The sequence below is a fragment of the Alligator mississippiensis genome, chromosome 2 (genome assembly GCF_030867095.1).
Source record: "Alligator mississippiensis isolate rAllMis1 chromosome 2, rAllMis1, whole genome shotgun sequence".
In the NCBI taxonomy this organism is placed as follows: Eukaryota; Metazoa; Chordata; order Crocodylia; family Alligatoridae; genus Alligator; species Alligator mississippiensis.
This window is the reverse complement of record NC_081825.1, coordinates 138,052,169-138,076,781: the sequence shown is the minus strand read 5'-3', so window position 1 is coordinate 138,076,781 and position 24,613 is coordinate 138,052,169. Positions and strand designations below refer to the sequence as shown.

General features: G+C 43.2%; 1 protein-coding gene and 1 non-coding gene across 12 annotated transcripts in view; both read left to right on the top strand.

Annotated features, from left to right (window-relative positions):
• Positions 1 to 239: 239 nt before the first annotated feature.
• The window catches only part of ADGRL3 (adhesion G protein-coupled receptor L3), a 904,177-nt gene continuing 879,803 nt past the window's right edge, over positions 240 to 24,613 (top strand). For 4 of the 11 annotated variants that reach the window (XM_059722203.1, XM_059722197.1, XM_059722202.1 and 1 more), the window contains exon 1: positions 243 to 1,387. The gene's annotated coding sequence lies outside the window, so the exon portion shown is untranslated. Of the gene's footprint in view, positions 1,388 to 2,203; positions 2,226 to 24,613 lie in introns of those variants that run through there. The other 7 variants (XM_059722207.1, XM_059722206.1, XM_059722205.1 and 4 more) reach the window with 4 other exon arrangements.
• Positions 16,628 to 16,737, top strand: LOC132248920 (U6 spliceosomal RNA). Its single transcript, XR_009460393.1, has one exon. It is a non-coding gene; the product is annotated as a U6 spliceosomal RNA (small nuclear RNA).

The following is a 24,613-nucleotide window of genomic DNA, read 5'->3' as shown; positions in this document are numbered from 1 at the left end:
ACAGACACACACATACAGGGTGTGCTCACACACACCTGGCATGCTTGCACACAGACACACACACAAGGCTTGCTCACACACAGGGACACAAACACACAGACGGTGCCCTAACACACACGCACACACACACACACACACGCCCAGACCCCCCGCGCCGCTGCTAGGTGGAGCCCGCGTCCATGCAGCCGGCGCGGGGTCCAGATCCGGGTTTTCGCTGCTCCCTCCCCGAGCTGCGCGGCGCTCGCTTCTCCGGCTCATCGCGGCGCAGTCCAGGCATCTCGCCGGGCCGGCTCGGAGCTGCGGCCGCCGCCTGCCTCCCTCTCTCCCTCCTTCCCTCCCGCGGCAGGATCGCAGCCCGGGCGCCCCCTCCCTGCCCAGGGCCGGGGCATGCCGCTGGCGGCCGGGGCTCTGCGGACCGCCCTGGACCAGCTGCAGCACCAGCCGCCTGTGCAGCCCCCTCCAGCCACCACCATCGCTCTGCCTGCCTGCGCTCGGCATCGGCCGCCTCTCCTGCCTCGCCGGAGCTCGGAGCCCCTCAAGCAGCAGCGATGAAGCTGCCGCCACCAGCCTCCCGCTAGGCGCAGCCACCCGCTCCTCCGGCCGCCTCGCCTCGCCTCGCCTGCCCCACGCCCTCCCCTTCCAACTTGCTCCTGCCGAGGACGGAGTTGGCTGGAGCTGGGGGGCAGCAGGAGGAGGAGGACAAAAAAATCATCATCATCATCAACCTCTCCAGCCCCAGAAGAAGGAAGGTGGCAGGGGGGCAGCGCTTCCCGGGCGAGGAGGCAGAGCAGGGGGCAGCGTGGATCTGAGCATCAGCTGGTGGTGCTGGAGGAGGAAGAGAAGCGAGAGAGGAGGAGGAAGGCGGAGGAGGGGGAGATCTCTCTCTCTCGCTCCCTTTTTTTGCGGTCTCTTCAAGCAGCGGCTTTTCTCCTGGAGCAGCAGCAGCAGCAGCTCGGGCTGTGCGTGCCCGTGCCGCATCCGACCAGCATCCGCCGAGGCATCACCTTGCTCTGAAGTTGGGCAACTGGGGAGATACATCCGAGCGGGCTCCGTGCTGGGAAGGGGAAGGAGGAGGAAGCCACCGGCTCTTTCAATTTTTTTTTTTTTTTTTTTTACCCCTCCATTTCCTCCCCCCTCGGGAAACCGGCAGGAAAGGAAAGGAGACACTCCCCGCCCCCCATTTTTCTTCTCCCCTATTCTTTTTTATTATTTTTTTAAATTCCTCACCACCCCCCCCCTCCTCTTTGCTTTTTTTTTTTGGAGGGGGGGCTTGGCTCCAGCGGTCCTGCCGCCTGGTTTCCATGGCTGGATTGTGGCAGCTGCCCGTTGCAGGTTGTTGAGGAACTGATGGGGGGACCCGCAGCTCGGGAGCAGGCGGCGACTGAAGGTAACTCTCACCCCGATGCCTGGCACCCCGCTTCCTCCCTCCATGCCCCCCACAGAGGCATCTCCCCTCCCCCCCAGCCCTTGCACGCGGGGCAGCTCAAGCGTATTGTCTCCACAGCAGCACGGCGCGGGGGGGGGGGGGGGTCTCGTGGGGCTGGGGGGCGTGTGGAGATGCCTCTGTGCTCAGCTGGGAGACATGGTGGGGGGCTGTGGGGGAGAAGGAAGGAGAGGTGCTGGCTGGAGGCTCTCCCTTCCCCTTTCCCTTCCCCACAAGGCACCACAGGGTTGGTGGGGGGGGGGGGGGTTGTCTTCTCTCATGCCTCCAGTCCCCCCCTTTTTTCCAGTCCTGGAGGGAGGCTCGGAGGGAGCAGCCAGGAGGGTGTGTGTGTGTGTGTCCATGCCCAGGCGGCCCCACGGGGCTCCCAGGCTGCTGCGGGGTCTTGGGGGGGGGGGGGGCAGGTCTCCCGCCTGCTGTGGCGACAGGCAGGTCCCCCGCAATCCGAGGGGGGAGACAGCGAGGGACAGGCGGGCTTGGCAGCCTCCCCGCCCGCCTGCCTGTGGAGCAGCCGGCTCCCCTGCAGCCCTGCTACGGCGGGCTGGCATGCAGCGCAGCCGAGAGAGGAGGCTGGAGAAGGGAAATTGCAAACCTCCCCCCCCCCTTTTTTTTTTTAATTCCCCTTTTCATCGCTGGATGGATGTGCGGATCCTCCCCTGCAAGCAGCGCTTGCTGGATGGAAATGGCGTGGCTGAGGCAAGGCGGCTTGGCGTGGTACCTGCCGCCCGCTCCTCCAGTGCGCCGGGGATCCAGCTGCTGCCGGGCACGGCTGGCTGCTGGAGACGTAGGTGCAGCGCCCCGAGGACCCGGGGCTTACCTGACCCTGGGGAGGGGGGGGCTGCCATGAAGGACCATGTCGCCAATAGCAACAGCACAACCCCGGATCCTTTCCCCCTCCCCTGGAGACACGCGGATGTTTGGGGAGATGGGGAGCGGGCTCCGGGCAGCCCTGTGCCAGCCAGCCTGCTCGCCGGGCCTTCAGCCAGGGGGAAAGCACTGGGTTGGGGTGTGTGTGTGTGTGTGTGTATTTGTGCCTTCGTATGTGTGCCTGTGTATATCTGTCTGTGTGCCTGTGCCTCTGTGTTTGTGTCTCTGTATGCATCTGTGCCTATGCATATGCCTGTGTGTGTGTGTGTGTGTGTGTCCCTCCAAGCAAGTGCTTGGCCACAGCCACAACAACTGATGCCTGTTGTATTTACTTTCCCATTCAGATTGCTCATTAGGAAGTGTTAGCATTCTTGCACTCCCGGGTTTGGTTGCATGCAGCCAGCTGCTTAGGAAATGTGGAGATGGCTGGAGACAGGGAAGGAGGGGAAAATGCCTCCTGTGCCTTGCTACGAGGCGGCAGAGGCAGCCTGCTAGTCCCAATTCCTTTCAGCATTAAGATTTTTAAAGGGGGGGATATGGCTCTTCACAGAAGGTTTTCCCATTCTCATTTTGAAATGCTGTAAGGGAAGAGATTGTAGCCAGCACTAGCTGGTAGATACTGTGCGCTACGGTGTATTTTGGGCAGTTACTTGATTATCATTTTCTGGGGACTGGAGTACAAAAAGGTCAACTACTCAGTCTAATAAAATATATCATATCTACCCAAAGAACCTTGCCTGCACTGTGGATACGCTCTCTCATGAAGTTTTACAGACTCCACCCGGTGTTGTGGTTAAAGGACTGCTATCAAAAATCTTGTAGGACCCCCGTTTGAGAACGCAAAAACAAGGGGCGGGCTGGCGGGGTAGGGGAAAGAAGCAAATCTGCCGATCAACGCTAATGTTTGGTCTCAAAGTTAAGATTAGGGCTCCATTCTAGGGTGGTGTTGTCCTTCAGGTAAAACAACCCACCTCCAATTGCAGTAGTCACAATATTAAGAAGGGTTACAGTCCCCATGCAGTTCAGCCTGCTGTTTAGTTATGTGTTCTTTCCTTATTTAGTACTATGCTTTTAGTGTCGTAAAAGCGACTGTATTGGGTCACTTGTTCCAGAAAAAGGGAGATGTGAACGCAGATGTAGATCTTCTTACAGATACCTATTTCCAAAAGTTCGGAAGGAAAGTATTGAACCATTGATTAGCAGGTTGAGATTATTCATTATTGACTTAGCTGTCCTTTAGCTTTTGAGTGCATGAGAAGAGAATACACTGAAGTTGACTTAAACTGTGCTTAAATGCTGTGCAAAGGTTAAAAAAAAAAAAAGGCAAGATACCCTTTTTGAGAATGTAGGAACTTGAGACCATTAATCAAGTCTAAGGAGTTTGCATGTGACTGCCGTGCTCCATAATATAGTTGTTTTTTTCACTTTCTAGGCTTGTTGAGTGATTGCAGAATTATTCGTTTCTCGGTCTAGAAAATGCATCCCAAGGCTGTACATCAGAAGATTTGATTTCATCTATGTGCTTTGTTTCCTAGCAGCATGTGCTCCATAGTACTCATATATTCCACAGGTTGTGATGTCATCAGGGCTGTGTCCATCTGTCTGAGAGTGCTTAGCTGAAGGTGATGTGATAGGAAATGCTTGAGTTTTGTTTCCCGGCTGTTCTTATTAATTAAAGAACAGAGCATAAACCCCTTTGTTTGCACAAACTACACTTAGCTGTGCTTCCTGCAGGCAATAAGAGGAAGCATTCTTTTGTTAAATGCATGTAGAATTTAGCAAATGTACATGAAGATGCGGTGCTAATGCCAAGGTCACAGGCTTGATCCCCCTACGGGACACAAGACCTTTGCTGCCTCAGACAGGGGGTTGGACTAGATGACTTCTTGAGGTCCCTTCTAGACCTACTTCTCTGATTTGTTATGCAGAGTGTATGTTGAACCTTGTGACTGGAGAGTGCTATATCTGCATGCATTATGGCATTGTAAGTTGAAAGGCTTTGTTGGTTAAGATACTTTCTTTACCTTGTGAAGGAGACCAGAAGTTTCTTTCTAGATGGCACACATCTGAGGAGATCTAGGTTGTGATAAAGCCTGTTACATTAGTGTTTGGGGACATATTACCCCTTTTGTTTATGAAAACAAGTCCAGATGGTCCTCCTCAGAAAGTTGTAATTTTCTTAGGTAAAATTTCCAATGATCTGAGGAGGTTTAAGACTATTAACGTAGATTTATTTCTATTACTTTGCAAAGTGGAAGTTATGGAAGTGGGCAGCCTAGAAAGCAAAAGCAAAGAGTGAAGAATGGGTAAACTATCATTGCCTAGCAAGTGTATAGCACTGTAAGTATTCATGCATTTTCCCTTGGTCATTATGTCAGATCAGGAATATAAACCCTGCTGTGAGGACTTTTTTCTTTGGAAACATGAATGTGTGCAGTATAAATACAAGCAGCTATGATGTTCTGAGGGGAATGCGGTAACTGTCTCTGGAATGCTCCTTGGAACTGTTGAGTTTTCGGAAACTTGTAAAGTAAATGGAGCGGAGGCAGGTGTACGTTGATTAAAAGACTATTTCTAGACAGCGTAAAATCACATGCAAAGGTAGATGAAAGAGTTGGGACTGGGACAGCAGAAGGGGTTCTAGGAAGAGAAGGAATATGCTGGCTACCATTGAGATGTCTCTAAAATATCTCTGTTATTTGGCCCCAGCCTTTTCTTTTAAGATTCAGATGAGTTTTTGCTTCTTATTACTGCTGGAAAACATTTTTTTGCCCAATAGTTGTGGGAATATATTATATATAACTGGGTTCAAGTAAACTATCTGTTCTCTTGGTTCAAGGGAAGATCTAGAAATACCAATTGAACTTATTTTCAGTGATTATAGGAAAGTAGGGCTGGAAGGGACTGGATAAGGTCATCAAATCCAGCTCCCAGCTCAAGGCAGGATCACCCCTGTTTGTATCTTCCCAAATCAAGTGTGTCTTGAAAATTTCCAGGAATAGCAATTCCACAACTTCTCTGGGGGCTGTAAGACAGGTTGTCTTGCATGGTAGGCTCCATAACTTTAATGTGTGACTAGGCAATAACAGAGTATTAAGGTTGTTGAAAAGATACAGAAGTTGAGGAATGTTTTTCTCTACCACTGTTGCTATCAGCTGAGATGCTTGTCCAGTTGGGATCAACATGTACTGATTGCATTTATAAGCATCCACATTACTTCAGCTGAGTTTCAATGCTGATACGCTTTTCCTTCTGCCGCTGTCTTGTCAGAACAAGAATACTGAAAATGCTTCATGCAATACATCTGTATGTGTTTGCATGCAGATACCATATCCCTGTCTTAAACAGCTGCACTGTAACAAATTAGAAAAGGTTTTGCTTGTAACCATTTATTTCCCATTTTCTGTAACACCAGAAAAGGAAATTTGTTGCTTTTTAAATACAGCCATGTCACCCTCTCACACAATACCTACAGTTCCTGTTGGTCAGGATTCACAGAGGTGTATTTTACATTAGGTCCCTAAGTTCCCACTGAGCTGCTTGTGTAGGTATCCTCATTTTCAGAAGTGCTGAGAACCCAACAGCTTCCACAGATGGCACTCTGTTTTTCAAAAACAGCAAGAAGTGGTTGCTCAGTTCTGAACTTCTGAATATAAGAATACATAGAGACTTAGGTGCCTAAATCAGGTGAAGATACTAAGTTCTGCTAAAATCTTAGTCATGCTTGGCATCCAAAGACTTTCCTTCAAACTGCCTGTTATCAACCTCGCAAATTAAGATGCACTTGGTGTAATGACATTTTTCATAGCAGTTAGTGCAGACCATACTCATTCTAGAACATATGCATGTGCTGCATCCAGTCTAGGAATTTTTAAGATGACTTTGGGGCAACATGGATCTTCATGTGTGGCTGCCTCTACCTTCAGTGTCTTCATAAATTTCACTGGGTAGCAAATTCAGTCCCTGTTGCACTTTATATAAAAAACACATGTAGACAGTGTTCTTACTCTCATTCAAATCAGTGGAAAAACTTGCATCGATTTTTAATGGGAGTAGGATACAGACTGTTATATTAAACTTACTTTGCCATCTGGGGTGCGACTGGCTGAGTGGAGACAGAGGAGGGATTTGATAAATTTAGGGGCGTGTGGGTATATTAGAATTCCTTCTGTTTACTTCTTGTTTTGCAAGGAACCTGAAGCATGTAACCCACTTCCAATTTCAGTTTCAGGTCAGATGCACTGGTCAGTCAGTTCCTGAAAGGTGTTTAATTGTGGGGTAGAAGCTTGCTTTTCAGGCAATAAGAAGTTAAATTTTTGTTTTTGATCTCTTTGTTAATTGTCCTGAAGTACTGAATGGAAGGATTTTTCCTTATTTGATGCTTTGAAATCCCAACTCATTTCTCTGGGGAGAGGAGTTCAGTAACTTGGGTGATAGAGACAAATAATCATGTATGCATTCTCTTCTAGCTCCTTGTTTTTCTAAACACCTTTATTGCAAGTCACATTATGGTATACATTAATAAATAAAATATTGCAATCCTGCTGTTGCTTTGTCAGAAATTTCTTGTCATTTTTCTTTCCTCCTAATAATTGGTCTTTTCCAAGGGAGCAGTCACTACAGACATTCAGCTTCCATTAATGTCAATGGAATATGCCTGTTGACTTCCGTGTGAGCTGGATCAGTCCGGTGGGGTGGTGGGAATGGGTGCATGTGTGTGTGTGTGTGACAAACTGCACTCATGGGCAAACAAACTGCTTTACCAGATTATCTTGCTGAAAATGTGAGCTGTTAGAAAATACTGTGACTTCCACTGCAGCCTCCTGTAGTTTCATTTTATTACTGAAGAGCACAACATCTGACAGTATAGCCTATGGAATTGATTTATTTATTAGATTTGTATGCCATACTTGCCAGCAAAGGTCCAGGGTGGCCTATAGTAAGATAGAATAAATTAAGTGGAATATTAAAATGGAATATGAAGCAGAAACTTGCAGGAAATGTAACAGATCAAATCTTTAATTTCATTTTGTTTTTTAGCTTCTGTTTGGTACCATTTAGGAATGACTAGTCAGTATGGAGGAATGATTATTAACTCATGATAATTGGAAAGGACTGACACTCAAGAGACCAAGAAATAGTATTTCGTTGTATTTTCACCATGGCTGTTCTAGGAGCTGTTTTCTGATATTGTTTCAAGAAGTGGTATTTTAATTTTAAAGAATCAGTGTTCCTTAGTAGGAACTTGGAGTCTGCAGCCTGTTTGTTAAGCTCTGCTTGTTAAGATAGAGGAGGCAAACAAAAGTCAAGACCTTTTGCCATTTCATAGTCTTCATCTGTCAGTTTCAAGGGACACAAAGTAAATGATCTGAGGAAAGTAGAGCAGTATTTAGAAGCTGCTGCATTCTGATTTTAAGTTATGCATATAATTTAAATGACTCACTATGATTATGATTTATCATATAACATAGCACAATAATATCAGTTTCAGTTACACTGTTTTTTGGTACAATGTTCAGTCAACATTTCAGTAAACCCAGTAAGAGGTATTCTAGTATCTTAAACTGAATGATTCAGCCATTCTCCCCTTGCAGTCAATGGCAAGCAGAACACTGATTGATTGACTTCAGTGGATACTGGATAGGGCCCTTAGCTCTGTGCATCTGCGGAAGATCTAACGTGTTTGAATTCACCAGTGGAGCTGAGTGTTTCTAAAACTTGAACTGAAACATCATGATTAAGAAGCCTGCATTTTTTTCCCCAAAGGGAACTCTATGGTTGGATTCTTATTGCTGTGTAGAGTTAAACTGAGGTCAGTGGGACTGTTCAGGGGCATGAGGCTATCTATGCCTGTCGTATGTGCTATTCCAGGATTGCTGCCTTTTAAATGCGTACTTATAAGCTGCTTTATTGCAACAAGAACTCTCATGTAAAGAGTTTGAATATTTAACCACAGTATCCTGGAAATTGAGTTGTCCTGTTTTTAAAAGACTGATTCTCTCCAAAGGCATTTTATTTTAATAGTGAGGAGCTGAACCTCTGAACAATTATGCAAATCTACCACAAACAGCTAATTTTTAATGATCTTATACGGTGTTTTTAAACAGCTCTCCATCTACCCTCTGCTGTCCTTCTCACCTTCTGTCCCTAAGAACTGAGTAGCTAGCAACAGACACAAAAGCACAGTTCCGAATCAGATAGGAATTAGCTAATGCAATGACTCCTGTTACTTTAGTGCTTTGTATATATATGATACCATTGCCAAAATATTACACTGTTATTTTTAAGAGCAGACACTGAGTGTTGCTGCTTTTGAGTCTAACTTTGGGAAAGGGAGAACAAAGTGCTTTTAGTTGGGAAGTTGTAACTAAATCCAGTATTGTTTTCTGTCTTAATGGTGCTAATGCTCATTAGAAATCTTCGGAATACCACAGAGAAAATTTTGCTTCTTTTTTTACGTCCTAATTTTCGTTTTGTGTTCAAGTGTATAGACATGATGAGAACACAATCTTTGGTCAACATGTTCAGGTTTAGATATCTCAAGATAACTTCCTAAACTTGTATTTAGGCATCTACAGAAAAGTGACATGATCATCAGAGGTGCTGAGCACCAACCGATTTTATTGACCCCTGTTCATAGATTTATAGCAGCCCATTTGTCCTCTTGAGTAATTGGTCCCAATCCAGTCTCCACTGTGGTTGATGGCAATTTTTACATTAATTTCAGCTAGAACAGGAATGGTAGCTGTAACCTTTTTATGACAGTAAATTTCACAAATACTGATAATGACACTGAAGATTGACTTCAGGTGAGAGGTTACTGGTATGTATGTCTACATGGGATAAGGATGTTACTCTACCAGATAGTTCAAATGCTGCTAGGTAAGTCATAATGTGTGGCTACAATGTGGAGTTCAGTGCAGGCTAACTACCCAAGTATTTACTCAGTTTCTTGAGGTCGAGTTAGCAGCATGCCAGGTCCCATGCTGCTCTGGTTATGACACTAGCAATACCTGAGCTAGCATGGTTATGTCTGCACAAGCTGCAGTCGCACCTTGAATACAGTACTGGGTGAATGCAGTATAGATTGTAGTTAGACTTTAAAGCTTGGGAACAGTGCTATCCCAAACTCCTGGAAATCCCTGAAATCTTTAAATACATAACATTTTTAATAGCATGTTTATCTTCCCCTCCTTCCCACCCTCCACAGTTTTGGGGGGTCTTTTTCATAAGGTTATCAGCAGCTCTTTTAAAGACTTTGTTACTACAGTTAACCAGTTGTGGTGGGTGGGTGAGAAATACAATATTAACCATTCACTTAAGTGGATAGCTCTGAGTCCTTGAAAATTTTAATGTTTGCTTATAGCACTGCTGTAAAACAAGATGAGACCTTGAAACTCCAATGCCGAAGATGTGTTAAATTTGACTGGTACTAGGAAGGACTGTCAGGAATCCACACTTAAACTGAGGTAACTCTCAAGCCAGCAAGTGGTTTCATCATCTGGGTAGAAACTAACAGCTTTTTATTTTTAAGATGGGGATAAAACATTTAATTTAGAACAGGGACAACTGTAACTATGTCTTATAGGTTTACTTTCCACTGGCAGGAGGGGGGAGGGAGAAGCAGTAAGTTAGAGGAGACTAATGCAAGGAGCTTTGGACCAATTGACTTTTTTATTTAATGTACCGGATTTGTTGTGTTAGAGTATGCCACAAGAAAAGGGAAACATTTAGTAGAAACTACACCCCCATTCTATTTGATCGGCTTGTATTGCTGTTTACAAGTCCTGCAGAGGGAGTGTGCGTTACTATTCAGTACAGTCTCAGAAGCAGAGCATTAGCTTAAGCCTGTGAGAATAGGGGAGGGACTGAAGCCCAGTTTTTGATCTTCTGCATGGGTGGGTATCCTGAATACTAAAATGCATTCCATTGACAGCTGACCCTGTAAGGAGATTTTTTTTCAATGGCTCCCTGTTTTTTTTGGTTTTTTCCCCCTTCTTCCTTCCCTTAAAGCTATTCCAAAGGCTGCTGGGGAAAGGGAAAAAAAAAAGCCCCTCATGGCCATGTTTCTGAATAGATTTCGCTGCTGGGTATAATTGAAGAGGGTTTCAAAGATCATGTTAACTCCTTTTATTTCACCGTGCTTTTGCCTGCATTTGTGTGTCACTGAGTGACACTTTGTCATTTCAAACTATGCAAATTCCTGTCAATTGATTCAAAGGGGATGAACGTTTCTAAAATGAAACATAAATACTACACTTTTTGTATCAGAAACATCTCCCATGTAACTCTAACCTCTGTTTACTGCTTTTATTTATTTATTACATCTATATTTTTCAATAACAAATGGTTATCTGCTTTCTCTGGTATGGCTAGGTTGTCACATTTACTCATGTTGAGCAGTTTCTTGCTCTCCAAATTGGTATCATTGATGGCACAGTTCATGGCATAAGACATTCTGTGTTGCAGTATAAATTTTAGGATGCCACAATCCAGGCCTCTTCTTGTTTGAAAGAATACGGTGTAAACCTACCCCATCTCCTTTCAGAGGACTTCATTAGTGTGTTAATGACACAATGAAGTTTCATAGGGCAAATCTTAGGAGGAAGGTAATTTGTATTATTTGCAGTAGATGTGATTTTTGTTTTTTGAGGGAGATTTTAAAAGTTAAATGCTGTTTTGTTTTATGGGTTTAGATTTTTTTTTAAACCCTAGGTTCCAAAACAATGTATGTGTTTAAAATACTATCAGATTGAAATTTGCATATCACACTTGGACTGTTAAGAAATAATAATTTGTTATGTTTCCACAAGTAATCCACAGTTCTGACCTGCCATGTATTGAACAGATCTTTCTGAATGGTTTGACCAGGACGTACCCATACCAAGTCACATGTGAACACTATAGCCAGGTATAGATATTATGCTTTTACCAGTATAAGTAATTGGAAACGGTCTATACCTGTAATAGAACGGAAGTTTGGCGTGCACAGGCTGCATCTACACGAGACACTGACTGTACAGTTGTTACCGCACGGTCATTTAGTACTTGTATACACAAATACTAAATGACTATGCAGTAATCTGAGTTACTGTACAGTATCACCAACAAACCTCTTTTTCATGATGCTATTGCACAGTAGCTTAATACTACTGTGCAGTAGCGTCACGTCATGGTTGTGGCCAGGCAACTTTACTTTGGCTTTATCAGGCACACCTTTGCTATCTCCTTCAGCAGTTTACCTGCATCAGAGTTTGAGGATCTGAAAGTCTACTCCCATGTGGGGGGAAAAAAAGCTAGATTTCCAGTGGCTGCCAAAGAGTATGTGAGGGCCTCTGCTGTAGACAACAAGCTGCCTTGAGTATCCTTTTGAAAGAGAGGTGCTATTGCAGTTGAAGATGGCACAGAAAGGTTACGCAGCCTAGGCCTATATTACCCATCCATCCTGAGCTTTGGACAGGGTGGTGATGGGAAGATGGGGAGAAAACTGGACTTTCTTTACTCTTGTTTTATTCTTCCTATGATGCAGCACCTTCCTCTTGTGGATCTCAGCATCCATGAAGTATCCCTTCTGGCAGTTCAGAGGAAGTGTGTGTGTGTATATGACAGGAATGCTTTGTGGAAGAGTCTTGACTCTCTTGTATGGGAAGGTCAGCTGGAGGTGTGCAGAATCCATCAGATCTAGCAGGGGAATTTAGATTGCCCTTATAGAGCCAAAGCAGATTGTAGTTGTTATCTCTGTGTTGTCACTGGAAATGCAAAGAAATAGATCATAGACTTAAATATGTCTATGACCTTAATAGGTCATAGACTAGAATCTAGCCACTAGATGATCTCCCGAGGTCCCTTCCAACCCTAAATTTTTATGATTTTATGTCTGAATGATTTGCAAGTTATAAGTGAATATGCTATCTCCATCAGACAACGTAATGGAGATTTGGCCAGCCCTAATGGATTTTGTGCTCCAAACTTCTTGAGCTAATTATGTTCCTCTAAGGACCTAATTTTGGTGACTTCAGAGGTGTAGGGTGTGGCTTTGATTCCCTACTTGAACAAAACTGTAGTGTAGTACAGCAGGAGCTGTAACCAAATGATGAATGGACAATCCAGGAGTATTCTGTAAGAGACTTGCATCTGTTTCTATTCTACTTCTACAGCCATTTGGTGAAGATGGTTTCTCATAGTCTATTGAGGACATTCATTCTACTCTAAATCAATATATTGTGTATTGAAAGAGCAGCATTTGTGTTTTTCATCTGTCACTCTTGAAATGGTTGCACACAATCTTACCATTTAAAGTGAAGGGGTAGATATCTTAGTTGTGGGCAAAATTGTGGTTAAGTGGCATGAATAAGTAGGTCCAGGGAGTAGCCAGCATTTACCAGAAGCCCTAATTAGAAGAAATCCCATGTACAGTTGACCTTGACTATTGAGACAACACTCAAAGAAGAAAGAGCACTAAAAATTAGTATGCCATCAACACTGCACTTTTATTATTTGATGTTATTAAGCAAACTCGGTGTGTATTTCTTTTTTGAAGCGTTTGATTAAATGTGTGATCTTATCTTGGTGAAATAGCCCGCTGAGCTGCAGACAGTGGTGTTCAGAAATGAAATTTGTTTAGAGCCTCTGAACAGACATTTATTCAATGAGACCTTTCTTGAATAATAGATGACAATAAGATAGCTATGTGACTCTCTTTTTTTTTTCTTGTGTAAGGAGGGTTATGAGAGAGAGAGAGCAGGTAACACAAGCACGCAAGAGTGAGAATGGGACGTGTACACGAAGAAAATTAGTCTACCATACTGTGCAGCCAAGATGAGGAACTTTACAAAGGATTTTGTTTTCTTCTTTTGCCCTAATACTGTAATGAGTTGCATGCAGGCATTGCGTGTAGGTGTTCTGATGTAGGACTTTCTCAGTATTCAGACCCTAATGTTGGTATAGTATTAAGCTTATGCAATGCTGTGTGTGCCTGTTTGGTTATAGGTAATAAAGATGTTTGGCACAAACTATAAAAGGATTCGGGCACCTCACTACCATTCCTTTCAAGTGAAATTAGGCATTTAAGTGCCTTTAAATATCTGGTCCTTTGTTGTTTAATTGGCATTGACAACTTAAGGCTGGATTCATCCAACACTAATCACATCGAGCAGTTCTTTACTTTGGGATAGGTTCATCAAATCTGAGACACTATTTATGGAGAAAGATACTAAGCCAAGTGAGTAAAGTTGACAATCTGGCCCTTTATATGCCTGTGTTAGATCAGATATGATGGCATTTAGATGCTAAGGAAGTGTTTTCTTGTCAACTCTTCCATGTCTTTTATTTTTAATTCCAATAGCTGATGAGCGTACATTGCTTCCTTATTAAGTCACAATTACTGTGGCACCTTAAAAGTGATAAAAATGTTAAATGTAATTCCATTTATAAAGTGTCCCATGATATGCCATCTGATGCATGACATCTATACATATTTTTCCACCAATACATTCAACTTCATTGTAATTTTCCATAAAACTTCTGGGCTCATAGGGATAAGATTTCATTGCGTATGTGGATTGCGTGGGATTTTCAGCTGTTGACACATGATTATGTTCCTTGATTTTTCCCAGAGTGGGAGATAAAGAGTGAACACTGGTACTTGGAAGTGTTTTTTTTTTTCTGCAGTCAAATTATAAATATGCATTGTGTTGATCTCTGAAGGTGACGTGTGTGATTTTTGGAGCAACTTAGGCTTTCCCTGTAAAGGTGCTTTTCCCCCCTTTCAAATAGGAGGTTTATTGTGAATGAAGGAGCCCTGGAAAGCCTATGCTGTAAAACTGATCAATTCCAGTTTGCCCCCAGTGTTCCCCTGCATTGTGAAGCAGCTGTCTGGACTCGTTATTTTAGGTTAAAGTGGTGATTAAGCTGTTTCTTCTCCTAGAGATAAACCCAAAGCCATTTCTTAGATGAGTCAATGGAGGATGTGAGCTCAGTGCTTAGTGCCTTAATGATATGCCAAGGCATGGATGTTGGAGTTCACTAGTGTCTGGTACTCCAGCTGTTAACTATTTTGTGCTCCTTGATTAGTTTTGCTATTTTTCTTTAAGGCAAAATGGTCCTTACATTTTCTTTTACTTCTTGTCATGAGAAGTCTTTTCTGATACATAACTAGGGACCTACTCATAGATTTTGCAGATATCACAAAACCAGGTGATGCCGGTGACATTCATGGAAAAAAAACCTTATTAAAAATAACATGCTGGCTGCCCAGTAGGAGCCAGCAGTCCTCACGACCGCTGTGGCCCAGCCAGGCAGCCCACCCGGGGGAAGGGGAGCAGGCAAGATGGCTGCTGCCCCTGGTTCTTTCATAGTTTCATAGTGCTTAGGTTCAGAAGGAACCTAAACACATCATCAGGTCTGACCTTGGGCAGGAACAGGTGCCAGGGTCATATCACCCCAGCCAAATATCTGTCCAGCCTCCTCTTGAAGACCCTCAAGATAGGAGAGAGCACCACCTCACCTGGGAGCCCATTCCAGAGCCTGGCAGCCCTAACTGTAAAGTAATATCTCCTGATGTCCAGCCTGAACCATCTTGCTACTGATTGGCTGCCTGTTGTGTGACCCTGCCATTCTCCACCGGTCCATGTTGAGGTGTGGGGTCACATGATGGGCAGGCTTCTCTGCCAATTAGCGGTGAGGGGCAGGGCCATATGACAAACACCCTTTTAACCAATCAGCATGTAGGGAAGGGCCACCAGGGCCCCTCAGCCAATCAGTTGTGGGGGCGGGCTGCTGCGATAAGCCCAAAAAAATGGTGGCCGTCCCCAGGATCTGCCTGCAAAATAGGCTGCCTGCCTCTGTGATTTAGGTCGACCCTTGTACATAACTAATCAATATGAAACATGTTCTCATAGATTTCTTATTTTTGACATAAAATACAAGGATCATGTGTTCTTCTGGGATGTTAGATCCACCCCATTGGATTTTCTCTGCCCCTAACATGACTGGGACAGTGTGTTCTGTTCTTTTATGTAGTATAGTAAAATAACGTGCAAGTCCGTGGCTGAGAATTGATGTTCCTACCTGCACAGTGTAAATAATCCACAAGACCATGGTTTAGCGAGCATGCTTTCAAAGAGCTCTTGCATAAAATTAAAAAAAGACAGTAGAAGAGCAGTTCTGTTCTTCTGTAGAGAGAGTAGGTCAGGGTGGCACCTCATAGGTGAATTGGGTCAAAAAGGCATGCGCGTTCATAAGTAGTAATGTACTTCATCAGCGTCTGACAAAGTTGACTATGAAACTTCTTGCTTCTGAACCAGTTTAGTTTCTGAAGTGCCTCCATGCACCACTTTCTGCTTGTCAGACTAACATGGCTAACCATCTTTATAGAAATTATGAGAGAACTGGTCATGAGGAACCCCAGAATGAACTCTCATTTAAAATGGATTCCTGTTTTACCTTTTCATTGTGTTCGTGGCTAACTTAATTTATGCAATTTTATAGAATAACAAGGGCTATCAAAAGTAATGTCTCCAATTTCCCCAATCAAGCCTTTGTGCACAGTTTCTTGTTTGTAGCTATGCAGAACTGTACTACCTTGAGTGTGTTCACCCACCATTCCTTGCAAGAGCTTGCTCACTACTATTGCCCCTTTTATGCGTGAGGGTACTCTTTGCTCTCCCTGCGTCACTGGTATCCTGCTCTACAATTGTGGGAGAAAGGGAGATGGGGCCAGGTTCTGTCCTCCTGGCATTTCCCAATCCCTTTGGGGTATTATGATCAGGACCCAGTCCCTGGTGATGTTAACACAAAGTTTCTCATTGAACTCATTGCGGGCACTGAATGGGAGCAATCCATATGTGACTTAAAAAGTCAGGACGGCCCTCCTGCTTGGTTTTTGCATGAACTGAAGAAGGGAGACTTTCTTTCCTGCCTATTCACTTCCCATGCTCTTGGAAGGGGACAAGATACAATCTAGTCTTAGACAAAGACCTGGCATGCAAAGTGCATTTGTACATTACAGATACATTCTTAGGCTTACAAGAACTTATGGCCAAGTTCCATGTTGTACCATGTAAATTAGAAGGCAGTCAATAAAATGAAGTTGGAAACTTCACCTGATTAAAGTATACTTGCCACGTAATCTTCCCTAGAAGTACTTGGCCTAATTAGGTTTAGAGACAGTGGCCCTGTAGGAAAATTTCAAAGCTAAGATCCCTGTGATATTCCTGATGTGGCTGGTGAAATTTGAATGATTCACCAAAATGTTATTTTTTCCTTGTTCTGTAAACAACTCCAAAGCAGTAACATTTTAAAAATGTACTTTCTTTCTTTCTGCTCGCTTCGGCAGCACATATACTAAAAAAATTGGAACGATACAGAGAAGATTAGCATGGCCCCTGCGCAAGGATGACACGCAAATTCGTGAAGCGTCTTTCTTTCTTTCTTTCTTTCTTTCTTTCTTTCTTTCTTTCTTTCTTTCTTTCTTTCTTTCTTTCTACCTATTTTTTTTAACTACAAAACAGTTCTGCAGTTAAAAAAGGACCAGTCAAGACCAAATTCAAAGGTGACTGAAAGACAAAAGAAAAGCTAAATTTTATCTGCCTTCCTTTTGCTATTTAACAAAAAATATTTTTTTTAAATTAAATGACTGAAAGAGCTATGATCAGGTCATATCCCTTTAGTCTGTTTGCATGAGTGAGACCAGGCTAGCAACATGAGACCATTTACAGCACTGCTTCTCTTCCCTCTCCTCTCCCAACCCCCATATCCCACCAGTCCTCTCAAGTCCCATTGTAGGTGAACTAGTTTGTCAGGCTGCCAGTTCCTGTCACCTTTTACACTGCAGCTGAGGGGCAAATACCTGGGCTGCACATCTTATCTTTCTTGTGAATTTGGGGGAGAGGGTTGGTTGTACTTCCTTCTGGGCAGGGCTGCGTGAGCAGACAGAGGATCTGATCTGGTTATGGAGGGGATTAGGATGCCCTTTAGGCAAAGAAGCCTGTGACTTGAATTCTGCTCCATTCCTGGTGCTACTACAACGTTTATGAAATCAAAAAAAAAGGAGACATTAACCTTTAAGCTCCATTCTGGAGGCCATGCCCTTGCCAAACAACCCCTCTCCCAGCATGTCCCCATTGAGTTTGCTGCAGCTATTTACAGTTTACAGAGTAATGTGTGGTTCACATGAATAAAGCAATCATATTCTCAATCATTGCGAGTACTCTTGGTACAGAATGTTAAATAATGTAAGGCTACCTTCTGCCATCCTTAGGTTGAATAGCACATTACAAGGAGGTACCATCACAGAAATTGCTTGCAATGTGAGGCCTGATCCTGCATGAGTAGGGACAGCAGCCTCAAGCCCTAACGTGATGTGCATGTCTAGGGGGCCTTGTACACTTCCTTCTGTACTGCTATGGTCTAGTGATGGGGGTAAATGTAGACGGGCTGCTGAATTCAGGAGGTAAGCTTAGCCGGTAGGTATTAATGGTACCAGAATAGCATGCTTGGGTGGCCTTTGCTTTCACAAGTGTTGGCAAAAAAAAAAGCCAACACACGAATAATTTGAGTAATCAGTGAAAAACAGAGTCTGTTTTAGGAAAGACCTCTGTCCAGATCTTCATGTGGTATAAATAGGTGTATCTGCTCCAGTGAAATCAATGTACTGTAAGACTTCTCAGCAGGAAATTCCCTCTTCAATGCATGGCTACCCTGCTTCTGGTAACTAAGTTAGCTATTTTGGAAATTCCTGAGCTAGTTGTATGTGACCGTGTGTTGTTCCATGTAGGCATATCCTGACAGTAGCATGATATGATGCTTAAATGAAGGATTCTGAAGCAGGCTATGCCTCATAATATGATTTGTTTTATCATGCCACTCAGATGTCTGGGTCCCATTCAGCAGCAAAATCCAGGGCAGAATACAGTGGCATTCTTGATTTAATGTGGTAGACAATGACAACTTGGGCAGCAGCAACTATGAGATGATTGAGTTCAGGATCCTGAGGAAAGCAAGGGAGAGTATCAGAGTACAGACCCCAGACTTCAGCAGAGTTCAGAAAAGGAGGCTTCAACTCACTCAGGGAACCCATGGGCAGGAGTTCAGGGAAGTCAGTCTGAGGGGAAGAGGAGTCCAGGAGAGCTGGCTGTACTTGAAAGAAACCTTCCTTAGGGACCAAACCACCCTGATGCACAGAAAGACTAGCAAGTAGTGAAGAAGACCAGCTTGGCTTAGCAAGGAGCTCTTCAGTGAGCTAAAACACAAAAAAGAATCTTATAAGAAGTGGAAAATTGGAGAAACCACTAGGGAGGAGCATTGTTTGGGCATGCAGGGGTGAAACCAGGAAGGCCAAAGTGCAAATGGAGTTGCAGCTAGTAAAAGACATGAAGGGTAACAAGAAGGGTTTCTACAAGTATGTCACCAACAAGAGGAAGAACAGGAAAAGTGTACTTCCTCTTAGGTACAGAGGGTTGCCTTCCTCACTAAATGGGAGAGGCAACTTAGTGACAAATTAGGTGGAAAAAGCTGAAGTACTCAATGCCCTTTTCACCTCAGTCTTCACAGCCAAGTTCAGCTTCCAGATTACTGCACCTGGCAGCGCAGTTTGGGGAAGAGGTGAGCATCCAAGGGTGGTGAAAGAACAGGTTAGGGACTATTTAGAAAAGCTGGTTGTGTTCAAGTGCATGGGGCCAGATGGGATGCACCTGCGGGTGTTGAGGGAGTTGGATGATGTGAATACAGAGCCACTGGCCATCATCTTTGAAAACTCATGGTGATTGGGAGAGGTCCTGCATGATTGGAAAAGGGCAAATACAGTGCCCATCTTTAAGAAAGGGAACACTAAGGGTTCAGGGAACTACAGACCAGTCAGCCTCACCTCAGTCCATTGAAAAAAACATGGAGTATGTTCTCAAGGAAACCATTTTTAATCACTCACAGGAGAAAAATGTGATTAGGAACAGTCAGCATGGATTCACTGAGAGCAAGTCATGCCTGACCAACCTGATTGCCTTCTGTGATGAGATGAGTGGATCTGTGGATGCAGGGAAAGCAGTAGATGTGATATACCTTGAGTTTACCAAGGCTTTTGATAAGGTCTCCCACAATATCCTCACTAGCCAACTAAGGATGTATGGGTTGGATGAATGGACTGTGAGGTTGATAGAAAAATGGCTGGATCATCAGGATCAGAGGATAGTAGTCAATGGCTCAAGGTCTAGTTGGTAGCTGGTATCAAGTGGAGTGCCCCAGGGGTCAGTCTTGGGGCCAGTTTTGTTCAGTATTTTCACCAATGACCTGGAAGATTGGATGGAGTGCACCCTCAGCCAATTTGTGGATGACGCCAAGCTGGGGGGAGTAGTGGATATGCTAGATGGTAGGGCTAGGATTCAGAGTGAACTCAACAAATTGGAGGATTGGGCCAAAAGAAATCTCATGAGGTCCAACAAAGAGTAGTGCAAAGTCTTGCACTTAGGACAGAATGGTCCCATTCACCAGTATGGACTGAGGTCCAGTTGGCTAAACAGCAGCTCTGCAGAAAAGGATCTGGGGGGTTACAGCGGACAGTAAGCTGAAAATAAGCCAACAGTTGCCAAGAAGGTTAACAGTGTGCTGGGCTGAATTAATAGGAGTGTTGCCAGCAGGAGGAGGGAAGTGATTCTTCCCCTCTATTTGGCACTGGTAAAGCCACATCTGGAGCACTGTGTCCAGTTTTAGGCCACGTACTATGGAAGGGAGGTAGACAAATTGAAGAGAGTCCAGTGGAGGGCAGTGAAAATGGCTAGGGGGCTGGGACACATGATTTATGAGGACACACTGAGGGAGCTGGGCTGGTTTAGTCTGGAGGAGAGAAGAATTGGGGGAGATTTAATAGCAGCCTTCAAGTACCTGAAGGGTGTTTCCAAAGATTACAGATGTGCTAGACTGTTCTCAGTGGTGGGAGATGACAGAACAATGAGCAATGGTCTCAAGCTGCAGCAAGGGAAGTTTAGGTTAGGTATTAACTTTCTCACTAGGAGGGTCGTAAAGCACTGGAACAAGTTACCCAGAGAGGTTTTGTAATCTCCATCCTTGCAGGTTTTTAAGACCCAGCTAGACAGACTCTTGCCTGGGATGATCTACTTTATGATGGTCCTGCTGTGTGCAGGGAGCTGGACTAGATGACCTGAGATCCCTTTCAACCCTAATTTTCTATGATTTTATGATTCTATAAATACTGATGTTGGTTAAACAACCTTGTGGCAGCATTTTGTAAATTGCTAAGATATGTATATGTTTCCACATGGATAATAAATAGAGACCTACTTAATTTGATGCTTCGCAGATTGTCCGCAGAATCAACAACAACCAAAAAATCTTGATAAAAATAAAATGCTGGCTCTTCCTCCTTCCCTCATCTCTTTGTCAATCAGCACTGAAGGATGGGGCCACACAAAAGGGCAGCCAGCAATCAATATGGCTGCTGCACCCTTGTCCCTCCTTCCCCCTCCCTGCCACAGGGCCTCTCCACCAATCAGCACCACAGGACCAGGGCCTCTCCGCCAATCGGTATTGAGAGGCGGGGCCATTGCAAAATGTCTATGGAATTAGAATTTTATACTGCGATCAACCCACAAAAATTGGTGAGTCTGTGTGTGATATAGGTAGACCCCTAACAATAAGGTGTTGGAATAGGTCAGTACATCCTGAACTGGGCTAGGAGAGGTTCAGAACATATGAATCCTGCACAAAGAGTAAAGTTCAGAGTAGGGGGATGATTTTTTACTTTTGGTATTACAGTAGTGCTTGGAGGCTGGGACTCAACATTTTGTGTAGTAAGGTCACTTACTAAACTTTTGCAGCATGGCTCTTTGATTCTGTTTAGTGAGATTGCTGCTTCCTTTATGTTCATACAAATTGCACTCAAGTGTTTCTTGCATTGTTATTGCTCTCTCAAGTGGAAATTAGGCACCTCTATAATCAAATAGCATGTTCTCAATTGGGTTTGGTATTCTGTGTCAGGTTGAAAGCCTTATCTCTGCTTATTCTATTTCAAGGCCTGTATGTCATTAGTATCTAGGGACCCAATCCTGCAAACATGCATGTGGCTAACTTTTGGTATGTTAGTAGTATGACACTAATTACAGGTGTGCAGGTTTGTGGAAAAGGAGGGGTCTAAGGTGGAGATGCCAGTGGGTTAAGCATTTTAACTTTCTTGCTATTTTCTTGTTACTGGTCAAGGGGAAGTAGAAGGCCTGGCTGCATTTTTTTAAGAAGCTGGAGATAACCTTTTCTGGCCTTACCAGTGTTTTCACTTTCAGTAAAACCAGTTCTAATATCCAAAGTGCCCCTGTCTGTTCTCAAGCATACAATATCTGTTCTATTTTCTTAGTCCCTGTACTGCCATTGTCCTACTCATTGCATAAAGTGATTTTTGATATCTTGGACCTGAAACAATGATATATCAAGGCTTATACCTTCGAAATGTAGAGCAAATTATTTAAATTAAGGAAGTGAACATCATTCTTCAATAGAACCATATAAAATAATAATCAGTAGGAGTGCCACTTTATTTAATGTAGATGTGTGGTTCTGATACTCAGCTGTCATCAGCTGTAGAGGCACTTCATCACCTGATAGCATTGCTGGGAGCCACAAATTAATCACAACATGGTATCTTGATGTTTCATTGCAATATTTGCCTTGTGCCATTCTACAATATGTGATAATGTTGCATTGTAGCAATAAGACCTCAACATGGATTGATGTAGAAAGATTTAATGGTTATTTCCTATCTCCATTTTATCACTGCTGTGATGATCTAAAGAAACCAGGGATTCCCTCCTCTTATCTTTTCCCCTTGCTGTAGGTTTATGCCTTACTTATCTTCTGGGATAAAAGATGGTTTTGAAATGGACTCCATTTTCTTTCATATTGCTCAGGTGGTTCATGTTCCTGCCCAGTACACGTCATGGAGCGATAGTTCCTTCTCTTTGATTATGGTAAAATTTGCCTTCCGTTTATAGATCAGTTTTGGCCGCCTCTCTGAAATCCTCCAAAAGATTCCTTTCATGTCATCATTTGCATGGTTGGGTAAAAGACCCGCAGAGACGTTACCAAAATGTTGTAGCAATTCAGACAAATCTTTTCTGAGGGAGACTGCCCATATCAGAAAATCACTGTTAATCAAGCTTTGAAAATTCTGCTTCTGATTTCCACAGTATCTTATCTCCAAAATGGCTTTTCTCAGAACCTTCAAATGAAGTTTAACTTGGTCTTGGTAAGATGTCCTGGATTTAGTTTTTGGATGAATAAGTGTGCATTTGAGTGTGCATTTGACAAGGAATTCAGCAATGAGTTGGGAATATTCAAATAATACATGGAATGCTGGAATCCTGTCATTCCCTTTTTGGCTAGGGACAGACATTACACATAAACTGGTTTAAGCGATCAGAAACTGGTTTAAACCTGTAACAGACCAGATGTTTAGTGGTCCATACTTTTAGACATTTTCCTTGTGTAGATGGCTTTCATATGCCTGAGTATTTGTAATGAAAATGTTTGCACAAGGAAAAGAAACTACCTCCCATGACTTTCTGATCCATTAGCAGGCATTAAATACAAAGGAAAATTTGCATTTTCAGTTGCAGAATTAAAACAGATTTAGAAGATATTGTCAAAGCATTTTGAATTCAAGATCTGTTTTACTCACTGATTCACCATGGATGGTAGATGAGGCTAAAATATTCAGATGAATTACTGTATACACATTATTAATTCAACTAACCCTGCAGCTAATAGCAGCACCTAACACATGCACCTGCTCTTTGTTTTCTCTCTTTCCATTCCACCCTACCTTTGGGATCTGTGTCACAAGGAGGACCTAACTATATTCTTCTCCTAATATCTAAGTCAACATTCTCCCTGGAGACATGAAGTCCCACTGTTATTGGGCGCACAACTATCTTATTGCTATATAAATTGGTTCAATTCAGTTTCTAACCCCACTAGCTATTCTTCTTCTGGCGGGATGCATGCATGTAACCAGTTTTATACAAGTGTATTTCAACATTCAAAACTGTCCAAGGTGCACCCCAGACGGTAGTTTCTCCAAAATGTTGCTGCGCACAATTTGTCCATGGCTGCATCTTTCTGAAAGACTAGAAAATTTCTTTGATCCAAAAATAATACTGCTTACCCACTGGTTGTGAAAGAAACAAAGGAGGGGAATCTGGAGGCTGACGTTACCATGCAGGCAGAGTGAAGGTTATTTGGAAGCCTCAGCTCTGCATTTCCCTACTTATCAATGCCTGGCTTTTTTTGTATATATTTAACCTTCGCTCTGAATTTCCTGGCTTGTGATGGTTACTTTTTTGATGACTACAATGTTCTTGTAATTATTTTTTTTTTCTTCAAGTAACTAGAAAAGCCCTCCTGCAAGCAGTGCTCTGTGCCTGGTCTGCTATGCAGGCTAAGCGTGTTGGGTATGTTTAGATGCATGGGGGCCTAAAAGTGCCAGGGAAGGTGTTTGGGGAATCCCCTGGAACCAAGGGGCCATAGTATGAGGGTCTTTACTGCACACTGTTATTTTATAGAAGACTAAAATAGTTGATACACATTAAAAGGCTTTTGTTATAATGGTGGAATTTGCTGTATAGGAAAAGTTGATTCTTTTGACTTGTCCTTTTATGTAACATGTATTTACCTTCGTTGGTTCTAGTGTACTATTCTACATTCTGTCATAGACTTGCTTTTTTCAGTAGCAGGAAAAATATAAAAATCACTGTCAAGGGTCTTGCATTGCATTTCCAACTTGGATTTAGATCTGTGTGATAAACCTGTATCAAGTGCTGCATTATGAAACCAGCCACTCGGAGACCTTGAACCTTGTAAGTTTTGTTATTCAAAGGATTGGTGGCTTTTAAATTAATATGAGACATGCACTGTGGATGCTACCAAAATAAATAAAAACACAGTGGGGTTTGAATGACTGATCATTTTTCCTGTTTTGTTTTTAGTGAGTCTTTTAAAAAAAAACAAAAAAACCCAAAAAACTTTAACTGTGTTCTACTATCATGAACACATAGCTTTTGACACTGTCATGTGTGTTTTGCTACTCTAGCTCCCCTCCTCCTTTCTTTTTTAATGGAAATCTTCCTACTCTTGCACTTTATCAGGTAACATTTGAGCTAACTAATACTGGAAATGTAATGTGTGTATGTAAAAGTGAAAAAAATGGCTTTTTAAAGACAAAAAATTATATAAATACTTTTTAGGACACAGGCCTGCTTTCAAATAGGCATTGGTTTTCATGGAAGTTTTTTTTATTATTTATTATTT